Genomic DNA, 6,851 nt, shown 5'->3' on the forward strand with positions numbered 1-6,851 from the left:
CCCTAAAGTCAGGAACAAGACAAGGGTGCCCATGCTCACCACTACTATTCAGCATAGTTTTGGAAGTTTTGGCCACAGCAATCAGAGCAGAAAAAGAAAAAAGGAATCCGAATTGGAAAAGAAATAGTAAAACTCACTGCAGATGACACGATCCTCTACGTAGAAAACCCTAAAGACCACCAGAAAATTACCAGAGCTAATCAATGAATATAGAAAAGGTGCAGGATATAAAATCAACAGACAGAAATCCTTGCATTCCTATACACTAATAATGAGAAAATAGAAAGAGAAATTAAGGAAACAATTCCATTTACCATTGCAATGAAAAGAATAAAATACTTAGGAATATATCTACCTAAAGAAACTAAAGACCTATATATAGAAAACTATAAAACACTGGTGAAAGAAATTAAAGAGGACACTAATACATGGAGAAACATACCGTGTTCATGGATTGGAAGAATCAATTTACTGAAAATGAGTATACTACCCAAAGCAATCAGTAGATTCAATGCAAACCCTAACAAGCTACCAACTGTATTCTTCACAGAGCTAGAACAAATAATTTCACAATTTGTATGGAAATACAAAAAACCTCGAATAGCCAAAGCAATCTTGAGAAATAAGAATGGAATATATATCATTGATATATATCAATATATATATCATGTATCATGTGCTGAGTCATAGCCTGTACATTTATTTCTCTGATTGGCTAAACTCTAACCTGTACTTTGCTGTGATTGGCTGACTCCTAGCCTGTTCCTTGCTCTGATTGGCTGAGTTCAAGCCTTTACTTTGGGTAGTTTGCTCTGATTGGCTGTCTCCTAGCCACTTCCTTATACTGATTGGCTGAACTCTAACCTATACATTTCTCTGATTGGCTGACTCCTAACTTGTCCTTAGCTCTGATTGGCTGAGTTCAAACCTGTACTTTGCCATGACTGACTGAGTCCTAACCTGAACATTTCTCTAGCCAGTCTTTTGCTCTGACTTCTGCTGCTGTTAAGTCGCTTCAGTCGTGTCCGACTCTGTGCGACCCCATAGACGGCAGCCCACCAGGCTCCCCCGTCCCTGGGATTCTCCAGGCAAGAACACTGGAGTGGGTTGCCATTTCCTTCTCCAGTGCATGAAAGTGAAACGTGAAAGTGAAGTCGCTCAGTCGTGTCCGACTCTTAGCGACCCCATGGACTGCAGCCTACCAGGCTCCTCCATCCATGGGATTTGCTAGGCAAGGGTACTGGAGTGGGGTGCCATTGCCTTCTCCGTTTGCTCTGACTGGCTGACTCCTAACCTGTTCTTTACTCTTATTGGCTGAGTACAAGCCTGTAGTTTGCCCTGATTGGCTGATTCCTAGCCTGTACATTCCTTTAATTGGCTAAACTCTAGCCTGTACTTTGGTCTGATTGGCTGAGTCCTAGCCACTACATTGTTCTGATTGGCTGAAGCCTAGCCAACACTTTGCTTTGATTGGCTGACTCCTAACCTGTCCTTGGCTCTGATTGGCCTAGCTGGAGCCTGTACTTTGCCATGACTGGCTGAGTCCTAACCTGAATATTTGTCTATCTGGCTGAACTCTAGCCAGTCTTTTGCTCTGACTGGCTGACTCCTAACCTGTTCTTTACTCTTATTGGCTGAGTCTGAGCCTGTACTTTGCCCTGATTGGCTGAGTCCTAGCCTGTACATTTCTCTGATTGGCTAAACTCTAGCCTGTACTTTGCTTTGATTGGCTGACTCCTAGCCACTACATTGTTCTGATTGGCTGAAGTCTAACCAACACTTTGCTTTAATTGGCTGACTCCTAACCTGTCCTTGGCTCTGATTGGCCTAGTCGGAGTCTGTACTTTGCCATGATTGGCTGAGTCCTAACCTGAGTATTTCTCTGATTAGCTGAACTCTAGCCTGTCTTTTTCCCTGATTGGCTGGCTAATGGTGCGTACCTTGCTCTGATTGGCTGGCTCCTAGCCAGGACATTGTTCTGACTGGCTGACTGTAGGCTCTAGTTTGCCCTTATTCAGTTCAGTTCAGTTCAGTTCCGTCGCTCAGTCATGTCCGACTCTTTGCGACCCCATGAATCGCAGCACACCAGGTCTCCCTGTCCATCACCAACTCCCGGAGTTCACTCAGACTCACGTCCATGGAATCAGTGATTGCCATCCAGCCATCTCATCCTCTGTCATCCCCTTCTCCTCCTGCCCCCAATCCCTCCCAGCATCAGAGTCTTTTCCAATGAGTCAACTCTTCGCATGAGGTGGCCTGACTTCTAACTTGTATATTGCTCTGATTGGCTGATCCTTAGCCTGTGCATTGCTCTGATTTTTCTGACGCCTATCCTGTACTTTGCGCTGAGTGGCTAAGTCCTATCTGGTAGTTTTCTCTGATTGGCTGAGTCCTGGCCTTGCCTTGCACTGATTGGCTGACTTGAAATTGCTCTCTGCTCTGATTGTCTGACTTGAGCCTCTACCTTGGTCCAAGTTACTGACTCCTAGTCTAAACCTTGCTCTGATTGGCTGGCTCGAGCCTGTACTTTGCCCTGATTGGCTGATTCATAGCCCCTATTTTGCTCGATTGGCTAATTTTAGCCTGTACATTGCTCTGGTTGGCTGTCTCCTAGCCTGCACTTTGCACTGATTGGCTCACTCAAAGCTTGCATGCTGTCCTGATTGGTTAAGTCAGGCTTTATATTTGGTCTGGTTTGCTGGCTTATAGTCAGTACTTTTCTTTGACTGGCTGACTCCTACCCAGTGGTTTGTTCTGATTGGCTGATTCCTTGCCTTTATTTTTGTCCTGATTGGCTAATTTTAGCCTGTGCATTTCTCTGATTGGCTGAGTTCTAGCATGTACTTTGCTCTGATTGGCTGACTCCTATCTGTTAATTTTCTCTGATTGGCTGACTCCTGAATTGTATTTGCTCTGATTGGCTAACTCCTAGCATGTAGGTTGCTCTAATGGGCATACTCCAAGTCTGTACTTTGCACTGATTGGCTGACATGAAACTGGTATTCTGCTCCGATTTTCTGACTCCATCCTTTGCTTTGGTCTATTTGCTGGCAATGGCACCCCACTCCAGTACTCTTGCCTTGAAAATCCCATGGACGGAGGACCCTGGTAGGCTGCAGTCCATGGGGTCGCTAAGATTCAGATATGACTGAGTGTCCTCACTTTCACTTTCATGCATTGGAGAAGGAAATGGCAACCCACTCCAGTGTTCTTGCCTGGAGAATCCCAGGGACGGGGGAGCCTGGTGGGCTGCCGTCTATGGGGTCGCACAGAGTCGGACACGACTGGAGCAACTTAACAGGAGCAGCAGCAGCCTGTATGTTGTTCTGATTGGCTGACTCCTAGACTGTACCTTACTCTGATTGGCTCACTCTAGCCTTTACTTTGTCTTGATTGGCTGACTCCTAGCCCAGTTTTCTCTGATTGGCTGACTCAAAGCTTGTTGGGGGGGCTGAACTGATTAAGTCTGGCCTTTATATTGGTGGGATTTGCTGTCCCCTACCCAGTTGTGTGCTCTGATTGGCTGACTCCTGGCCTGTACTTTGCTCTTATTGGCTGACTCTTAGCCTGTACCTTGCTCTGATTGGCTAACTCTGGCCTGTAGTTTGCCCTGATTAGCAGACTTAGAGCCTGTATATTGCTCTGATTAGCTGATTCCTAGCCTGTACTTTACTCTGATGGTCTAACTCCTTTCCAGTAGTTTGCTCTGATTGGCTGGCTCCTGGCCTGTATTTTTCTCTGATTGACTGATTCCTAGCCCCTACTTTACTCTGACTGGCTGGCTCTTGACCTATACGTTGCTGTGATTGGCTGACTCCAGGCCTATACTTTGTTCTGATTGGCTAACTCCTAGCCTGTACATTACTCTGATTGGCTAACTCCTTGCCTGCACTTTTCACTGATTGGCTGACTTGAAGCTTGCACGCTGCTCTGGATTATCTGACTCTAGCTTGTGCATTGGTCTGATTTGCTTACCAAGGTACTAGACTGTATCTTCCGAGAAGGCACTGGCACCCCACTCCAGTACTCTTGCCTGGAAAATCCCATGGATGGAGGAGCCTGGTAGGCTGCAGTCCATGGGGTCGACAAGAGTCAGACACGACGGAGCGACTACACTTTCTCTTTTCACCTTCATGCACTGGAGAGGGAAATGGCAACCCACTCCAGCGTTCTCGCCTGGAGAATCCCAGGGATGGGGGAGCCTGGTGGGCTGCCGTCTATGGGGTCGCACAGAGTCAGACACGACTGAAGCAACTTAGCAGCAGCAGCAGCAGCAGACTGTACCTTAGGCAATGGCACCCCAGTCCAGTACTCTTGCCTGGAAAATCCCATGGACAGAGGAGCCTGACAGGCTGCAGTCCATGGGATCGTGAAGAGTCGTATACGACTGAGCGACTTCACTTTCCCTTTTCACTTTCATGCATTGGAGAAGGAAATGGTAACCCACTCCAGTGTTCTTGCCTGGAGTATATACTGTATGCTGCTGCTGCTGCTGCTGCTAAGTCGCTTCAGTCTTTTCTGTCTCTGTGCGACCCCACAGATGGCAGCCCACCAGGCTCCCCGGTCCCTGGGATTCTCCAGGAAGAACACTGGAGTCGGTTGCCATTTCCTTCTCCAATGCATGAAAGTGAAAATTGATAGTGAAGTCACTCAGTCGTGTCCAACTCTTTGTGACCCCATGGACTGCAGCCTACCAGGCTCATGAGATTTTCCAGGCAAGAGTACTGGAGTGGGGTGCCATCGCCTTCTCCGATATACTGTATAGACAGACATAAAAACAAACACGACTAGAGTTTCATATCTTCACTTTAAAATTTGGTCATGAATTACATACTACAGTATAAACTTATTTGCTCAGATGGCTAAGGCCTTTTACTATTTGTAGAAAAGACATTTAATATTTGTATTTGTTCTTGATTAATAAGGAGGCTGTGAATTAGATTTTGGTAAGGGAGCCTTTCAGCAGTTTGAGTTTATAAAGGCCTTGTTTTTCCTTTTTTCTTTGGTTTCAGGTTTTACTTGATTGATCTAATTAGACTCAGTCTCAGGTCATTATGGACCATGTTTCCATTTCTGACTTGTACACCTTTGCAAGACAAAGACATGTTAGTTGCTCAGTTGTGTCCAACTCTTTGCAACCCCAGGCTCCTCTGTCCATGGAATTCTCCAGGAAAGAATACTGGAGTGGGTACCCATTCCCTTCTCCATCGGATCTTCCTGACTCAGGATAGAACCTGGATCTCCCCATTGCAGGCAGATTCTTTACTGTCTGAGCCACCAGGGAAGCTCAAGCCAAAGATAATTATTTTTAATTCCCCAAAGAACTGGTCTGCCATCTAAATTATATTAAAAGATTGATTTACCCAAGTACATTCCCCTTAATTTGCTTATTATTGTCCTCTAAATATTAGCTCCCCATTTTTAGTTTATATGTTGTGGGCCCAGGTAACCTTATTGGGATTTTTTTGTGTATTTTAATGATATTGTCTGAGAGGAAGATTTATATGCCCTGTCTTAAATTATTAGGCAGGGAAACATTCCCCAGTGAAATAATGTCTATTCCACAATATAATTAGGTACCAACCAAATAGCTGTTTATATGATAGCTGACTAAATTTTACTATAGAAGTTTCTAAGCTTTAATGGATCCATGATCTGACCTTGGACAAGTAGTATCTTAATAGTGACTCAAACCAAAATACACAAGAGGAGTTCCCACAAGATAGTGTAAAGGATTTACAGTCTTTACAAAATCCAGAAAGTTACTTCAAAAATTAGTTTAAGAAAGTGAAGACCTTCACTGTACAGACAAATGCAAAGAAGGTTAGAATGACAAAGGCCTCTGAGAGCTGGCACAGACAGACAAAAAGACTGCTTGGAATCCCAGTCTATTGGACTGGCTGCAAAATGTACACTGTATGTGTCCCCTTCAGATAGCAAGACCATGCTCTTATAATCCTAAAATTTCTATGGAACCAAAAAAAAAAAAAAATCCCCTTTCCAAAGCTATCTGGAGAAAAAAGGACAAAGCTGGAGATATCAGGCTCACAAACTTTAGACTATAACATAAAGCTACAGTAATCAAAACATATAGTACATGCACAAAAACTGATCCACAGATCAGTGAAACAGTACAGATACCCCAGAAACAAACCCACATACTCATGGTCAATTAATCCACAACAAAATATGGAAGAATATACAACGAGGAAAGGACAATCCCTTCAATAAGTGGTGCTGAGAAAACTAGACAGCTACACATAGAAGAATGGAATTAGAAAAATTCCTCACCGCATATAGAAAAATAAATACAAGATGGATTAAAGACTTAAATGTAGGACAAGATACCACAAAACTCCTAGGGGAAAACATAGGCAAAACACTCTTTGACATAAATTGAAGCAATATTTTTTTGGATCCATCTCCCTAAGGTAAAAAAAGAGCAAAAATAAATATATGAGATCCAATTAAAGTTAAAATCTTTTCCACAACAAAAGAAAACCATAAAGAAATAAAAAAGACAACATACTCAATGGGTGAAAATATTTACAAACAATATGACTGATAAAGGATTAAAATTCTACATGTATAAACAGCTCATACAACTCAACATAAAAAAAAAAATTAAAAAGTAGGCAGAAGAACTGCATAGACATTTTTCCAAGAAGGAAGTACAGGTGGCCAACAGGCAGATGCAAAGATGCTCAGCATCATAAATCATCAGGGAAATGCAAATCAAAACCACAGTGAGATGTCACCTGTCAAAATGGTTATCATCCAAAAGTCTACAAATAACACCTGTTGGCAAGGATGTGGAGAAAAAGAAACTTTTGTACATTGGTTGGAATGTA

This window comes from Bos grunniens, chromosome X, assembly GCF_055505025.1.
Source record: "Bos grunniens cultivar Pamir isolate PY7600 chromosome X, Bosgru_T2T1.0, whole genome shotgun sequence".
NCBI classification, from domain to species: Eukaryota; Metazoa; Chordata; class Mammalia; order Artiodactyla; family Bovidae; genus Bos; species Bos grunniens.